General features: G+C 49.7%; 1 long non-coding RNA gene across 1 annotated transcript in view; it reads right to left on the bottom strand.

Annotated features, from left to right (window-relative positions):
• Positions 1–224: 224 nt before the first annotated feature.
• LOC115598932 overlaps positions 225–17869 on the bottom strand; it is a 33437-nt gene continuing 15792 nt past the window's right edge. Inside the window, exon 3 of the long non-coding RNA XR_003988022.1 lies at positions 225–791. This is a non-coding gene — a long non-coding RNA (uncharacterized LOC115598932). The remainder of the gene's footprint in view (positions 792–17869) is intronic.

The following is a 17869-nucleotide window of genomic DNA, read 5'->3' as shown; positions in this document are numbered from 1 at the left end:
AATGACATGTCTCAGCTGCTTTGTATGGGAAAGTGAAATGTCTCAGCTGTTTTGTATGGGAAAAAGCAGCTTCTTTTTTTGTTAGCTTCTTTCTCAGTTAAACCCTGAATTCTTAGTAATTATGAATACAAATTCATTAGCATATTACAAGTCTTAATTCTACATAAAGTAAATTCACACAAACAGCTTGGCCTGATCCACTCTCTTCTGCAATAACTCTTTGGCTTTAATTTTTGAAGGATGATGGAGAGAATGGAGGGTAAAACTGCAGGAGTCAAACAAATCCCCAGTGCTGCAGTATATAAGGTTACCAAAAAGGACTCTGATTTGTTAATACATCTGGATGTACCAAAACGTGCAGAGGAATGCATTTTCATCATCATCTCAGCTGCTGCAGCTGAGAAACACAAAACCAGAAACACCATCAACTTGAGAAAGATGTGCTGTGCTTCCATCTTGAGAATTACTTTCTCCTTTTTTTGAAGGAGGAAAGAGTCTTGTTGCTGGTGATTTCCACACACTCTGGGGATCTGCTCTGACGGGGAGTTTCCAAAATGCAACATCTTTGAATGAGAGGCATTTCTGGTTTGGACTCTCTCTTCCCATCTTATATCAATATTCATGCTGAAGGTCAGTTGTTCCTGGTCTCCCAGCTTAGCTTGCAGCAGGCCAGTGATCAGATTCCTTCCTCAAGAAAAGGCACATCAGGTAACTGGTATATTTCTGCAATCACCAGGCTCGACTTCATCTTCCACAAAGCAGAGTACCAGCAGGAAGCATCCAGAAGAATCCTATGGGTTGACAGACCTCTTCTGCAACAACCTCCTTCACCATCCCTTGAAGTACTCATCATCCCTAAAGACAAGCCTCAAGACATACAGAAATAGCACTTAGGGATATGGCTTAAATTCTTGTCAGTGTTAGGTTAATGGTTGGACTCTATGATCTTGAAGGTCTTATCTAATAGAGGTAATTCTGTGATTAGCACCCTGGGCTTCCCCTCACCTGCTCTGTACCCATTCAATGCCAGATACTGCATCTCTCATTGTTTGTGGAACCCAAGCTACACTAAGAGACAAAAGGACTGTTATACTTGAAGGAAGTCACGAGCTCCATGTTCATCCTCACTACTACCCCAGCTCACCTCAAATGCTGATCCAGACCCAAAAGTGGCCTACAAAGTTCATGCAAAAAAGTAACAGCTTCACTGAGTAGCCACATTATTCTCTGCTCTTTGACACTGACCTTACCTTGGACTACTTGCTATAGTCAGCAGCTTTGTCCCAGTGAGCCTGCTTACAATATTTGCAAAAAACAAAAGGAACGTACCAAGATGCTGCCTCAAACAGCACCCTTGCCTGCAACAACTCCCATCTCTTACTCCTTTACCTTGGCAATTTGCATATCCAGCCTCTGCAATTTTCGTATTGTCACATGACAGCTACAATAGAACCTATAACATCAACTGATGCTTCTAACTTCAACAACACACACCTGAAAAATAACTGCTCTTTAGTCCCACTAGTCATCCCTCACTTCACCCCAATCACCTTCACTCACTGTCCCACTTTGCTTACTGATTCTACCTTCAAAATGAGTTAAACACACACTGTAATCAGGTAGCTACCAGAAGCACAATCCCTCCAACACTACACACTGACTGACCTGACTGCACTCTGCTCCCTCACTTCTTACAAGCGCATATTTGTCCTTTGCATCTGAAAGAAAGTATTACACAAGTCACTGGAATGCTGAACAATGGACAGACAATTCCAGACATCTCCATCCGAGTTAGGAACCCCATCTGGAGTACTACTACCCTCAAGCCATTAATAAACACAGCCCCAAAACTTTAAGCCCATACACATACAACTGTTAACTACTGAGAAGGTCAATCTCCTGCACAGCACAGGAAAAACCCTCTCATGAGGGTCCCATCACCTTCAAACACCATCAAAGCAACTGCCCACCCAGCCTGACTATGGCTGCTCAACCTAAGATCACTGTAAAATTGTGGCCTAAAAACTCAAGGCAGACAAACATCACCAGAGACCCTTATAGATCTTCAATATCCCCAACTCTACACTCTTGGCAGAGCAGCTCCAGACCAAACAAACACAGACCAACCCAAGACACACCACTGCAAAATACAAGATTCAACATTAAGAGAAAACTCTCAACAAGAAGTTACTCTGGGCTCTAAGAAGCTGGACAAGATGATCTACAGGGATGCAAGGGTGAGGCAAGAAGACCCAATGGTGACATGAAGTGTAATAGAACACTACTAGTTACAATAATTACTCTTCAAAATAACATACCACATGTGCAAGAAGACTAGCATCAAGACCTAACGACGCAGAGACAAGGTTGCAAATGTGGAAAACTTATGACCAGAGATGCTCATTCGTTCATAAAGAAGATTACAAAAGATGCCCATCAAGAAATCTGCAAGATGCAAGAAAAGAAGGATCCAGATGGCACTATGATGATGATGACTAAATGTGTTCCACACCGTAGGGATTATGTTCAATATCCCTTTGAGGGACTCTGGAATCCAAGATTTTTGGGCAATAAGAAATACAGCGATGCGTCTGCAAAGCAAGGGAATGAAGTGACGGAAGCCCGAGAAGCCGCCTTCAAGACGGCTGAGAACGCAAGGATGTGGGGAACGAGTCCCCCTCACGGAAACTGGATGGACAGAGATCAGGTGACAACGCAATTGAGGATGACATTGCAGAAGATGACAATCAAGAAACTTCCAAGTCAAGAGACCGATCCGCGATTTAGACTCGTCGTGGGGAATAACACGCTGCTGATGAGCAACGTGCTGAGCAGGAAAGGCTTTCCAGGGATGATGCCCAAGATGCAGGACTTGCTCTGTGACGACACAGAGGACCATCAAGGCCTGAGGAAGCTCTAAGACAACAAAGACGGACAACATAAAACACACAACCCCACACACCAAGGCTGGAGCTGCCCTGCCCGTGCTGGAATCACACTGGAAAAGGAACCTGTTCCCTTCACCCACCCAAAGGGGGCCGCTCCCAGACAGCCCTCTCCCCTACACTCACTTCAAAACACCACCTGCAATTCCCAACCCCGACTCTGCTGCTCAGCCCCTCCCCACCCACCCCTGGGCCATCAACTTATCTTCAAGAGTGATAGCACCACAAAGCCACGGTCAGTAGTGAAAACCACAGTGTCTGACTGGGATGTATTTCCAGTCGCACGGTTCCTCTTCATCCCCTATACGTAAAAAAGGAAAAAACAACAACCCACAGATCACAAAGAGCGCTGGCACAAGTCCCACCTAAGCCAACGCACGCTGCTTCCGCTGCACTCACCTCCACAAGGAAGCCCCGTGGTATACCGCGCACCTTCTCGTTCCAGAGTTGAACGCCATTGCCACCATTGCTTGGGCCACCTGAAACGCCAAGAGAAAGAGTTCCTGTTCTGCTGATCAGAAGTCACCAGCCCCATGAACCCCTCGCCACCAACTCGGCTCAACTTCAACGCCGATCCGGTTCCAAAGGTGGCACGCACAGCGCCTGCAAAAACAAAACAAAACATTTAAGTGCCCTGACGTAAAATGCACGGCTGACCCAGCCCACCACCATCTCACCTTCTCCAACCGCTCCTAAATGTGTGTCTTTGTCCCTCCAAGGATGGTTGTGGCAGCTGCAAAAGTGAAAGCAAAAGGCACATGCTGAGGCAGTGCCTCCAACAACAGGCAGCCCACTGTGATGTCCACCTCCTACCCCTTTACCTCAGCCTCTCACCCATCTGCTGCCTGCCATCCTTCTGGGGAGCCAAAAGTAGATTTGGAGGACACCTGGAAAACACAAAAAACAGGCGACGCCAACACCTTCAACAGCAATAAACTACCTGAGAAATAACGGCTCCTTCTGCACACCAGACTTTGCTCACCTTGCCAGAGCCACCTCTGGAACAGATATTCTGCTTCCTCGGCTGCTCTCACCTTCAAAAGGACAAACAAACCATAATGTGGTCAGGTAGCCAGGAGAGGGACCTCCAGTCCAACACCAAACCCTGACCAACCTTTGGATGGTGCTCTTCTCTTCTCCTGCTCTTTCATGTACATCCTTGTCACACGGCATCTGAAAAACAGATGAGACAATTCACTGGAATACTGCTCAACTGTGCTGGACTAGTCCTTTAGGGCTCTTCCAAAAAACCCTGACCCTACAACTCTGGGAAGAGCAGCTCCAAGCCAAATACTCAGACCTAGTCCAGACACAGCCCTGCAAATAATGAGACTTGAGCTCAAGAGAACACTAAGAAGAATATCTCTGGGATCCAAGACTGTTGGACAAGAAGACCTACCTACAGCAATGCAGCTGTGAAGCAAGGGGCTGAAGCAACAGATGCCCACCAACCCGGGCTTCAAGACCTAAGGATGCAGAGAACAAGTGCTACTCTGCAAAAATCCATGACCAGAGATGCTGATTAATATGGAAAAGAGTTTCAGAATACCACCGTCAAGAAACTTCCCAGATGCAAGAATATTCCATGTGTTTAACTGGTCATGAAAGAAAAAGATGCTGCTGACTAGTACTGTGCTGATGAGAGAAGACCTTCCAAGGCTGATGCCCAAGATGCAGAACTTGCTCTGTGAGGACAAAGAGGACATCGAGGGATGAGGAAGTTATAAAACACTCAAGACAGACAACACAACGTGCACACCACCACACACAAAGGCTGGACCTGCCCTGCCCACACCAAACCTATGCTGTAAACTCATCTGCCCCCTTCACCTGACCAAAGCAATCTGCTCCCAGACAGCCCTCCCCCCGATTCTAACTTCAAAACCACTCCCTGCCATTCCCAGCTTTGTCCCTTCTGCCCATCCCCAGTCCCTCCGCTTATCTTTGGTGGTAGGGGTCCAAAGCCATGGTCATCAATGAAACAAAACCATCCACAAGGATGTCCCTGCAGCCACAAGTTTCCTGTTCATCATCTGCCAAAAAAGAAAAAAACAAAACAAAGAAACCACATCACCACACATAATAATTGTCACCAGAAATTCCAATGTGAGCCAGCACCAACCTCTTAGAGAAGACCCAGCTTCTCAAGAGTCCTGTGAGGTCTCACCCACCTGCTCATCACAGAATTAGGCACTGCGGGACTCATCAATGAAGGGCACCTAAAATACACAAAACCACTGTTTGGCTTGAAAGAAGTCACTACCTACATCAACCTCCTAAATTACCACCCCAGCTTACCTCCAACACTCAGCTCCAAAGGTGACAAAAAACAAACAAAACAAAATAAACAGAACAAACACACAAAAAAACCAAGAAACAAAAACAACCAACCCCACACCAAAAAAACCCTGGCAAAACAAAGACAAACACTCAACTGAATTGACATTAAACACCCGGCTGACCTGGCCCACAACCGTCTCACCTTCCCCAACTGCTCCTCTGCACGTGGCTTTGTACTGCCAAGGCACTGTGTGGCACCTGCAAAAGTCAAAGCAAAAGGCACATGCTGAGATATTGCCTCCAACAACAGGCAGCCCACCGAGATGTCCATCTCCTACTTCTTTACCTCAGCCTCTCACACATGTGCCTGCCATCTCTTTGGGGTGCCAAAATGAGGTTAGGAGGGCACCTGAAAACACAAACAACAAAGGATGCTCATGACTAACCAACACTGCAACACCTGAAGTAAACGCCCCTCCAGCCCACCAGCCTTTGCTCACTTTGCCACAGCCACCTGCGGTGTCCGTATCCCGCTTCGCTCGCCGCTTCCGCCTTCTAAACGACAACAAACCATAATGTGGTCAAGCAGCCAAAGGAGGCACCTTCCCACCGACTCCACACCCTAACCAACCTTTGGGGGGCGGCTTCCTCTCCTCCTCCGTAGGTTTCTTGCGATTCATTGACACGTCGGACCTGAAAAACAGGATTACGCAAGTCACTGGAAAGCTGCTCAACAACTAGACAGTCAGGTTATGGTGCTTCCCGTGGCCCCTGATCCTACACAGCAGGCAGGGCAACTCCAAGCCAAACACTCACATGCACAGACTGACCCAAGACACAGCCATGTGAGTCACAAGACTTGAACTCAAGATAAAACTCGCAGCAAGATGAGGGAGTCTGGAATCCAAGACTTTTGGGCAATAAGACCTACAGCGATGCGTCTGCAAAGCGAGGGAATGAAGCGATGGATGCCCGAGAAGCCGCCTTCAAGACCTGAGGATGCAAGGATGTGGGGAATGAGTCCCTCTCAGGGAAACTGGATGGACAGAAATCGGGTGACAATGCAATTGAGAATGACATTGCAGAAGACGATCATCAAGAAACTTCCAAGTCAAGAGATCGATCTGCAATTTAGACACGTCGTGCATAATAACACGCTGCTGATTAGCATCGTGCTGATCAGGAAAGGCTTTCCAGGGATGATGCCCAAGATGCAGGACTTGCTCTGTGACGACACAGGGGACCATCAAGGCCTGAGGAAGCTCTAAGACAACAAAGACAGACAACACAAAACACACAACCCCACACACCAAGGCTGGAGCTGCCCTGCCCGTGCTGGAATCACACTGGAAAGTAACGTGTTCCCTTCACCCACCCAAAGGGGTGAAGGCCGCTCCCAGACAGCCCTCTCCCCTACACTCACTTCAGAACGCCACGTGCAATTCCCAGCCTCGACTCCACTGCTCAGCCCCTCCCCACCCACCCCTGGGCCCTCAACTTATCTTTCAGAGGACTGGCACTCCAAAGCCATTGTTAACCCGGAAAAAAAAAAAAAAACAGGAGCAGCTCAGGATAATCCTCAACTTGCTAGGTTCCCCTTCATGACCTGCATTTAAATAAATAAAAAAGAAATAATAAAAACAATCACACCACAATACCAAAACAAACAAACCAAAAAACCCACACACATTCATAACCACAACACCAAAACACCTACCAGAATATTCAGCAATAAGTCCAACATCAGCCAGCCCCATTCTCTTCCAAATGTCCCAGCTTCACAGAAGAGCCCTGCAGGGTCCCACTCACCCACGCTTTCCAGATCTGGATGCTGTAGGCATCGTCATTCAGGGCACCTAAAAGGCACAAAACTATTGCTGTGCTTGAGAGAAGACACCAGGCCCACAAGCCCTGCACTACCACCTCACCTCCAATGCTCATTCAATTCCTGGAACTTGCTAGTATCATGCCAGGGAGGGACAGGCTCCCATCAACCACCCAAAGGGCACCACTTCTGGACAGCCTGCTCCCCTACAGTAACTTTTAAACCTAACCCTGCAATTCCTAACCTTGACACCTCTACACAGACCCTCCCCAACCATCCTCCCTTTCACTTACCTTTCAAACAGCTGGGCCTCTGAAGCACTGGACAGAAAAGTAACCTGCATCAGCTGACGGGGATCTTGCCAGAACCACAAACTTCCTCCTCGTCATCTGCAGTGCCACCAGAAATAGGACATCAGCTCAATACCAACCGCTTCCACAAGCTCCTCATAACCCCCAACTTGCTCTGCCCACCTTCTCCTTCCACACGTTATGGCCACCATAACTTCTGGCACCTGAAATACCAGGAGACACAAAATTACTGCTCTGCTTCTGAAATCGAGCCTCCTCGTTACCATCCCGTCTCACCTCCAGAGCTCTTCCCCCTCCAAAGGTGGCACGCACAGCGCCTGTAAAAACAAAGGGAAACACTTAACCGAGTCGACATAAAATCTCTGGATGAGCCAGCCCGCAGCCATCCCACCTTCTCCGACCGCTTCTCAACGCATGGCTTTGTGTGCCACCTGCAAAAGTCAAAGGAAAAGCACATGCCGAGATATTGCCTCAAACAACAGGCAGCCCACTATGATGTCCACCTCCCACTTGCTCCTTTACCTTGGCCCCTTGCCCATCTGCCTGCCAGCCTTGTGGGGTGCCAAGATGAGGTTTGGAGGGCTCCCGGAAAACACAAAAACCAGGAAGTGCAAATGCCTTCCACAGCAATTCAACACCTGAGAAATAACTGCTCCTGCAGCCCACCAACCTTTGCTCTATGGAATGCTGCTCAACACATGGACAATTCCACTAAGAATCTTCCAAGGGCCCTCGACCCTACAATGTGGGCAAGGGAAGCTCCAAACCAAACTCTCAATGCTGAGGCCAACCCAATACACAACACTACAAACCAGAAGACTCAGCCAGAGGAAACTCACAGAAAGATGAATGATGCCAGGATCCAAAACAGCTGGGCTGGAAGACATGCAGGGATGCAACAGTGATGCATGGCGGCTCCATTGCGGCCCCAAAACTGTCGAAGGGCATCGCCTTTTAAAAGAAGCTACTTTCTAAGCTTTGATGACAGGTAAATGAGAAGCCTAGATTCAATACCTAAGAATAAAGGGAACCAGTCCCAGTTTAAGAAAATCCACAATTAGAGATATTGATGCAGGTAAGAAGACAACCTTTGACAAAGCTACAGTACACAAGACTGTTCCATGCTGAGAACTTGTTATGCAAGACAAAGCATCACTGAATGCATTGATAAGGTGTTTCAGACCCTAGGGATGGTGCCCAAGGTACAAGACTTGCTCTGTGAGCACAACAAGGACATCAAGGCCGTAGAAAGCTCTGAGACAACAAAGACAGACATCAGAAACTACAGACCACCACACACAAAGGCTGGAGCTGCCCTGCCCACACTTGCATCGTGTTGGAATCTAAGCTGGTCCCTTCACCTGCCTAAAGGGAGCTGTTCCTGGACAGCCCTCTCCTCTACACTAACTTCAAAACCCCTCCCTGCGATTCACAACTTTCCCCCTCCCTGCCCATCCCTTCCCCACACATGGTTCCACTTATTTTTCAGAGGGATGGGCAGCTGAAGCCATGGACAACAAGGAAAGCCACATCACAGGGCTGGGATGTTCCTATAGCCACAGGGTTCCTCTTCACCAGGTGCCATAAAAAAATTCCAACTGACAGTAGCACCAGCAAGTCCCACATCAGCAAACACTGACCTCTTACAGAACACTGAACCCCTCCACGGAACCCCTGGGTGTTCCACTTACCTTCCCATTCCAGAGTCGAACACTACAGATGGTACCACTCGGGGAACCAAAAAAAATACCAAGACAGAGCAAACAACCACCGGACCAGCCAGAAGCACCCACCCCTTCTCCTCTCACCCAACACAGGTCCAATCACAACACAGGCCCTGAACAGACTGAGACTCAGAGTAGAGGTGGAGCCTTATATACCCTGGGCCCCACCCCACTGCCCTTCCCACAGTCCCTTGGGAAAGCCCCCTCATCAACCTGACTGGCCACACCTGAACTACCCCAGTCCCAGCTGGAGCCCTTCAGAGAATATCATCCCCTGCTCCTACCACATATGCGCAGGTGGTTTCCCTCACGTGGAAACCTACCCACAGACCCACCAACAGTCTGGCTACAGATTTTGTTTTGGTACCAAAAGCCTCCGATATTTGACCCCTCGGCCACTCCTCTGACGTTTCAAAATATGGCTCCAAAATTCCATATAAATGGGCCAGATAAAAAAGGAAAAAAGTGACAACTGAAAACTTGTGCTGGCCCTAACCCTCAGGTGGAACCCTACCCAGAGCAGCACCAAAAGCCTAGCTACAACTTTGCTTCAGTACCAAAACCCTCCAATATTTGACTCCCCGATGGCACTCCCACTGGATCTAATTATGGCTCCAAAATTCCAGATAAAAGGGCTTAGGAAAAAAAAATCCATAGTGCAATCACTGGAAACTTGGCCTGGCCCTAACCCCCACATGGAAACCTACCCACAGCACCACCAACAGTCCGGCTACAACTCTGCTTTACTACCAAAAACCTCAAGTGTTTGACCCCTCAGCCACGTACCAGATCTTTCAAAATATCTCCCCAAAATTCCATCTAAATCAGCTTAGGAAAAAAACCCACAGTATGACCACTGGAAACTTGTGCTGGCCCTAACCCTCACGTGGAACCCTGCCCACAGAGCAAGGAATTAACATGGTAAAACTTTGCTTTGGTACCAAAAGCCTCCAATATTTGACCGCTCGGCAAAATTCCCACTGTATCACAATACCACTCCAAAATTCCAGACAAAAGGGCTTAGGAAAAAAAAAAAAATCCATAGTGTGACCACCGGAAACTTTACTTGGCCCTAGCCCTCACGTGGAAACCTACCCACAGCACCACCAACAGTCTGGCTACAACTTTTGTTTTTGTACCACATACCTCCAATATTTGACCCCTCGGCCGCCCCCCCGACGTTTCGCAAGATGGCTCCAAGATTCACCATAAATGGGCCTAGATAAAAAAGGAAAAAGTGACAACTGAAAACTTGTGCTGGCCCAAACCCCCACGAGGAACCCTACCCACAGCACCACCAGCAATCAGGCTGCAACTTTGCTACAGTACAGAAAACCTCCAATGTTCCACCTCTCCCTCTGCACCCAAATACGCGCCTCCCGCTTGCCAGTACTTGCTTCTGCGCATGCGCCGGAGGACAGCCACCAACGAGACGAGCCCCGGAGGACGGACGGGCTGCTCGCGGGCCTAACCGCCTTCATTTCTCCAGAGAGACGTACCCCCTCCGTGCCCGCTTCGGCCCCCCTCGCCGTCCCCTGCCGTCGCCAGCCCCCCCGCCGTCCCCGGCCCTCCCGCGCCTTTTCTCACCCCGGAGGCGACGCAGCGCGGTGGAGCGGCCGCCGATCCGGCGTTCCGTGCTCTGCCCGCCCGCCCCGCCAACAGCGGGGGGCTGGGAAGAGACAGACGCGGCCGTTCCGTACGGAGCGAGAGGGCGCCGCCATGATTCCGTAACGAGGGCGGGTGCCCGGCTTCAGCCGCCGCCGCGCATGCGCAGAGACGCCGGCGCCTCGCTGCTGCAGTGCCGGCTTCTCGCCTCCGGGGGGCGCCGCCAGCGCCGAAAAAAAGGCAAAAGAGGAAAAAAGGAAGGGGAAAACAAGAATAATTCCAAAATAAAAGCGCCCCGCAGCGTCCCCGTCACCCCCTGCACCCCGGGAGTATCCGTTTAGTTCTCTTCCAAGCGACCCCAGCAGTACCAAAGAGCGCAAAGAGAGCCTTCAAAGAAAAAAGAAAAAAAAAACTAACCTCTAAACCTAGTTCTACATAATATTAGAGACTGACAAGTATCTACTTATATCCACGGGAAGCCAAAATGAGACAGCTGCAAATCTCATGTACACTCACAGACAGCTTGGAGAGACTTCAAAATGAAAATAGGCCCTAGAACTGTCTCCCGGTTTAACACTGGCCCGGCCATTCTCTATGAATGATGTTCAGTATCACTTGCCCTTTCAGGGACTCTGGAATCCAAGATTTTTGGGCAATAAGAAATACAGCGATGCGTCTGCAAAGCAAGGGAATGAAGTGACGGAAGCCCGAGAAGCCGCCTTCAAGACGGCTGAGAACGCAAGGATGTGGGGAACGAGTCCCCCTCACGGAAACTGGATGGACAGAGATCAGGTGACAACGCAATTGAGGAGGACATTGCAGAAGATGACAATCAAGAAACTTCCAAGTCAAGAGACCGATCCGCGATTTAGACTCGTCGTGGAGAATAACACGCTGCTGATGAGCAACGTGCTGAGCAGGAAAGGCTTTCCAGGGATGATGCCCAAGATGCAGGACTTGCTCTGTGACGACACAGAGGACCATCAAGGCCTGAGGAAGCTCTAAGACAACAAAGACGGACAACATAAAACACACAACCCCACACACCAAGGCTGGAGCTGCCCTGCCCGTGCTGGAATCACACTGGAAAAGGAACCTGTTCCCTTCACCCACCCAAAGGGGGCCGCTCCCAGACAGCCCTCTCCCCTACACTCACTTCAAAACACCACCTGCAATTCCCAACCTCGACTCCGCTGCTCAGCCCCTCCCCACCCACCCCTGGGCCATCAACTTATCTTCAAGAGTGATAGCAGCACAAAGCCACGGTCAGTAGTGAAAACCACAGTGTCTGACTGGGATGTATTTCCAGTCGCACGGTTCCTCTTCATCCCCTATACGTAAAAAAGGAAAAAACAACAACCCACAGATCACAAAGAGCGCTGGCACAAGTCCCACCTAAGCCAACGCACGCTGCTTCCGCTGCACTCACCTCCACAAGGAAGCCCCGTGGTATACCACGCACCTTCTCGTTCCAGAGTTGAACGCCATTGCCACCATTGCTTGGGCCACCTGAAACGCCAAGAGAAAGAGTTCCTGTTCTGCTGATCAGAAGTCACCAGCCCCATGAACCCCTCGCCACCAACTCGGCTCAACTTCAACGCCGATCCGGTTCCAAAGGTGGCACGCACAGCGCCTGCAAAGACAAAACAAAACAAAACATTTAAGTGGCCTGACGTAAAATACATGGCTGACCCAGCCCACCACCATCTCACCTTCTCCAACCGCTCCTAAATGTGTGTCTTTGTCCCTCCAAGGATGGTTGTGGCAGCTGCAAAAGTGAAAGCAAAAGGCACATGCTGAGGTAGTGCCTCCAACAACAGGCAGCCCACTGTGATGTCCACCTCCTACCCCTTTACCTCAGCCTCTCACCCATCTGCTGCCTGCCATCCTTGTGGGGAGCCAAAAGTAGGTTGGGAGGACACCTGGAAAATACAAAAAACAGGCGACGCCAATGCCTTCGACGGCAATAAAACACCCGAGAAATAACTGCTTCTTCTGCACACCAGACTTTGCTCACCTTGCCAGAGCCACCTCTGGAACAGATATTCTGCTTCCTCGGCTGCTCTCACCTTCAAAAGGACAAACAAACCATAATGTGGTAGCCAGGAGAGGGACCTCCAGTCCAACACCAAACCCTGACGAACCTTTGGATGGCGCTCTTCTCTTCTCCTGCTCTTTCATGTACATCCTTGTCACACGGCATCTGAAAAACGGTGATACACAAGCCACTGGAACACTGCCCAACAGATGAACTACTCACTTACGACTCTTCCAACAAACACTGGGAAGAGCAGCTCCAAGCCTAACACTCAGACAAATTCGAGACACAGCCCTGCAAATCATGAGACTCAATCTCAAGAGAACACTGAGCAAGAATATCATCTCTGGGATCCAAGACTGTTTGGCAAGAAGACCTACAGCGATGCAACGGCAAAACAAGGGGCTGAATCAAGGGATGCCAAAGAACCCGGGCTTCAAGACCTGAAGACGCAAGGATGCGGGGAACAAAGTCCCGCTCTGGGAAAATCCATGACCAAAGATGATGCTGGTGCAGGTGGCGATGATGTTTCAGAAGATGACAATCAAGAAACTTCCAAGTCAAGAGACCGATCCGCGATTTAGACTCGTCGTGGGGAATAACACGCTGCGGATGAGCAACGTGCTGAGCAGGAAAGGCTTTCCAGGGATGATGCCCAAGATGCAGGACTTGCTCTGTGACGACACAGAGGACCATCAAGGCCTGAGGAAGCTCTAAGACAACGAAGACGGACAACATAAAACACACAACCCCACACGCCAAGGCTGGAGCTGCCCTGCCCGTGCTGCAATCACACTGGAAAAGGAACCTGTTCCCTTCACCCACCCAAAGGGGGCCGCTCCCAAACAGCCCTCTCCCCTACACTCACTTCAAAACACCACCTGCAATTCCCAACCTCGACTCCGCTGCTCAGCCCCTCCCCACCCACCCCTGGGCCATCAACTTATCTTCAAGAGTGATAGCAGCACAAAGCCACGGTCAGTAGTGAAAACCACAGTGTCTGACTGGGATGTATTTCCAGTCGCACGGTTCCTCTTCATCCCCTCTACGTAAAAAAGGAAAAAACAACAACCCACAGATCACAGAGAGCGCTGGCACAAGTCACACCTAAGCCAACGCAAGCTACTTCCACTGCACTCACCTCCACAAGGAAGGCCCCTGCTATACCACGCACCTTCTTGTTCCAGAGTTGAACGCCATTGCCACCATTGCTTGGGCCACCTGAAACGCCAAGAGAAAGAGTTCCTGTTCTGCTGATCAGAAGTCACCAGCCCCATGAACCCCTCGCCACCAACGCAGCTCAACTTCAACGCCGATCCGGTTCCAAAGGTGGCACGCACAGCGCCTGCAAAAACAAAACAAAACATTTAAGTGGCCTGATGTAAAATACATGGCTGACCCAGCCCACCACCATCTCACCGTCTCCAACAGCTCCTAAATGTGTGTCTTTGTCCCTCCAAGGATGGTTGTGGCAGCTGCAAAAGTGAAAGCAAAAGGCACATGCTGAGGTAGTGTCTCCAACAACAGGCAGCCCACTGTGATGTCCACCTCCTACCCCTTTACCTCAGCCTCTCACCCATCTGCTGCCTGCCATCCTTGTGGGGAGCCAAAAGTAGGTTGGGAGGACACCTGGAAAATACAAAAAACAGGCGACGCCAATGCCTTCGACGGCAATAAAACACCCGAGAAATAACTGCTTCTTCTGCACACCAGACTTTGCTCACCTTGCCAGAGCCACCTCTGGAACAGATATTCTGCTTCCTCGGCTGCTCTCACCTTCAAAAGGACAAACAAACCATAATGTGGTCAGGTAGCCAGGAGAGGGACCTCCAGTCCAACACCAAACCCTGACTAACCTTTGGATGGCGCTCTTCTCTTCTCCTGCTCTTTCATGTACATCCTTGTCACACGGCATCTGAAAAACGGTGATACACAAGCCACTGGAACACTGCCCAACAGATGAACTACTCACTTACGACTCTTCCAACAAACACTGGGAAGAGCAGCTCCAAGCCTAACACTCAGACAAATTCGAGACACAGCCCTGCAAATCATGAGACTCAATCTCAAGAGAACACTGAGCAAGAATATCATCTCTGGGATCCAAGACTGTTTGGCAAGAAGACCTACAGCGATGCAACGGCAAAACAAGGGGCTGAATCAAGGGATGCCAAAGAACCTGGGCTTCAAGACCTGAAGATGCAAGGATGCGGGGAACAAAGTCCCGCTCTGGGAAAATCCATGGCCAGAGATGATGCTGATGCAGGTGGCAATGATGGTTCAGAAGATGACCATCAGGATGCTTCCCAGATTAAAGACCTATCTATACTTCAAACTTGTCACACAAGAAGATGCTGCTGACTAGGACTGTGCAGATGAGTAAAGGCCTGCCAGGGATGATGCCTGAGATGTGGGACCTGTTCAGAGAGGACATCAAGGCCCGAGGAAGCTCTAAGACAAAGACACACGACACAAACTACACACCACCACACACCAAGGCTTGAGGTGTCCTGCCCACACCGGCATCACATCAGAAATGAACCTGCTTCCTTCACCTGACCATAGGAGGCTGCTTCCAGACTGCCCTCTACCCTACAGTAACTTCAAAACCCCTTCCACAACTCCCACAAGCCTTGACCCATCTACACCCACCTATGGGCCTTCAACTTATCTTTCAGAGGACTGCCACTCCAAAGCCATGGTTAGCCAGGAAAAAAAACCAGGAGCAGCCCAGGATAATCCTCAACTTGCAAGGTTCCCCTTTGCCAACTGCATTAAAAAGAAAAAATAAAAAGTCACACCACAATACCAAAACAAGCAAACAAAAAAACTCCACACACATAACCACAACACCAAAATACCTATCAGAATATTCAGCAAGAAGTCCAACATCAGCCAGCCCCATTCTCTTCCAAATGACCCAGCTTCACAAAAGAGCCCTGCAGGGTCCCACTCACCCATGCTTTCCAGACCTGGATGCTATAGGCGTTGTCATTCAGGGCACCTAAAAGGCACAAAACTATTGTTGTGCTTGAGAGAAGACACCAGGTCCACGAGCCCTGCACTACCACGTCACCTAAAAAGCTCATTCAAGTCCTGGAACTCGCTAGTATCGTGCCAGGGAGGGACAGGCTCCCATCAACCACCCAACGGGCACCGCTTCTGGACAGCCTGCTCTCCTACAGTGACTTTAAAATCCAACCCTGTGATTCCTAGCCTTGACCCCTCTACACAGACCCTCCCCAACCATCCTCTCTTTCTCTTACCTTTCAAAAGGCCGGGGCTCTGAAGCACCAGCCAGAAAAGTAACCTGCATCGGCTGACAGGGATCTTCCAAAAACCACCAAGTTCCTCCTCGTCATCTGCAATAACAAACGGCAGTACCAACAGAAATAGGATGTCAGCTAAATACCAACCTCTTCCACAAGCTCCTCATAACCCCCAGCTTGCCCTGCTCACCTTCTCCTTCCACACATTATGGCCACCATCGCTTCTGGCACCTGAAATACCAGGACACACAAAATTACTGCTCTGCTTGTGAGATCGAGCCTCCTCATTTCCATCCCGTCTCACCTCCAGAGTTCTTTCGCCTCCAAAGATGTCACACGCAGTGACTGCAAGAACAAAGGGAAACACTTAACCAAGTCGACATAAAATCTCTGGATGAGGCAGCCCGCAACCATCTCACCTTCTCCAACCGCTCCCCAATGCATGGCTTTGTGTGGCACCTGCAAAAGTCAAAGCAAAAGACACATGCGGAGATATTGCCCCAATCAACAGCAGCCCACACCAGCCGTTGCAACATCCCCTCTGCAACAACTTACAAGCTCAGCAATTCAGTTCAGTCCCTCAATTTCTCTTCCTGAGGGATGGTGGTTTTGGATCTGTGTCCAGCAAAGCACCACGCTGTCTGACGGGCATGTTCCTCTGCATCACCTGCAATCAGAAAAAAAGGAAAAAATCAGAAACAGTGTCACCAACAAGGTGCACTTCAGCCATCAACAACCACTTATACTATACCCACCACCACAAAAGAGCCCCACACAGTTCCACTCACCTCCTTGTCACAAGACTTGACCCAGAGTTGAATGCTGTGGCCACCACTGCTTTGGGCACCTAAAAGACCAAGAGAAAGAGTTACTGTTCTGCTGATCAGTACTCACCAGCTCCATGAACCCACTCTCTACCACCCCAGCTCACCTTCATTGCTTATCTGGTTCCAAAGGTGGCACGCACAGCACCTGAAAAATAAGGGAAACATTTAACAGAGCTGATGTTAATACATCTCACCTTCTCCAGCTGTTCCTCAAGACATGGCTTTGTCACTCCGGCACTGTGCGTGACACCTGCAAAAGTCAAAGCAAAAGGCACATGCTGAGATATTGCTCCCAACAACCAGGCTGCTGTGATGTCCATCTCCTGCTCCTTTACCTCAGCCTCTCACCCCTCTGCCTGCCATCTCTTTGGGGTGCCAAAATGAAGTTAGGAGGGCACCTGAAAAAAACCACAAACAACAAGGCATGCTCATGACCAACCAATATTACAACACCTGAGAAATTACTGCTCCTTCAGTCCACCAGCCTTTGCTCACCTTGCCACAGCCACCTCCGGAGCCCATATCCCTCTTCGCTGGCCGCCTCTGCCTTCAAAATGACAACAAACCATAATGTGGTCAGGTAGGCAAGGGAGGCACCTTCCCACCAACTCCACACCCTGACCAACCTTCAGATGGCAACCTCCTCTCCTCCTCCATCTGCTTCTTGCTGGTCATTGACACGTGGGATCTGAAAAACAGGAATATGCGAATCACTGGGAAGCTGCTCGGCACCAAGTCAGTCAGGTTGTGGCACTTCTCATGGCCCCTAATCCTACACAGCAGGCAGGGCAGCTCCAAGCCAAACACTCACATGCACAGACTGACCCGAGACACAGCCATGTGAGTCATAAGATTTGACCTCAAGATAAAACTTGCAGCAAGAAGAGGGACTCTGGAATCCAAGACTTTTGGGCAATAAGACCTAGAGCGATGTGTCTGCAAAGCGAGGGAATGAAACAATGGATGCCCGAGACGTCGCCTTCAAAACCTGAGGACGCAACGATGCAGGGAATGAGTCCAGATGCTGATGCAGTTGGCAATGATG

This window comes from Calypte anna, chromosome 11 (assembly GCF_003957555.1).
Source record: "Calypte anna isolate BGI_N300 chromosome 11, bCalAnn1_v1.p, whole genome shotgun sequence".
Classification (NCBI taxonomy): domain Eukaryota; kingdom Metazoa; phylum Chordata; class Aves; order Apodiformes; family Trochilidae; genus Calypte; species Calypte anna.
The sequence above is the reverse complement of the archived record's forward strand: the minus strand, read 5'-3'. Positions and strand labels throughout refer to the sequence as shown.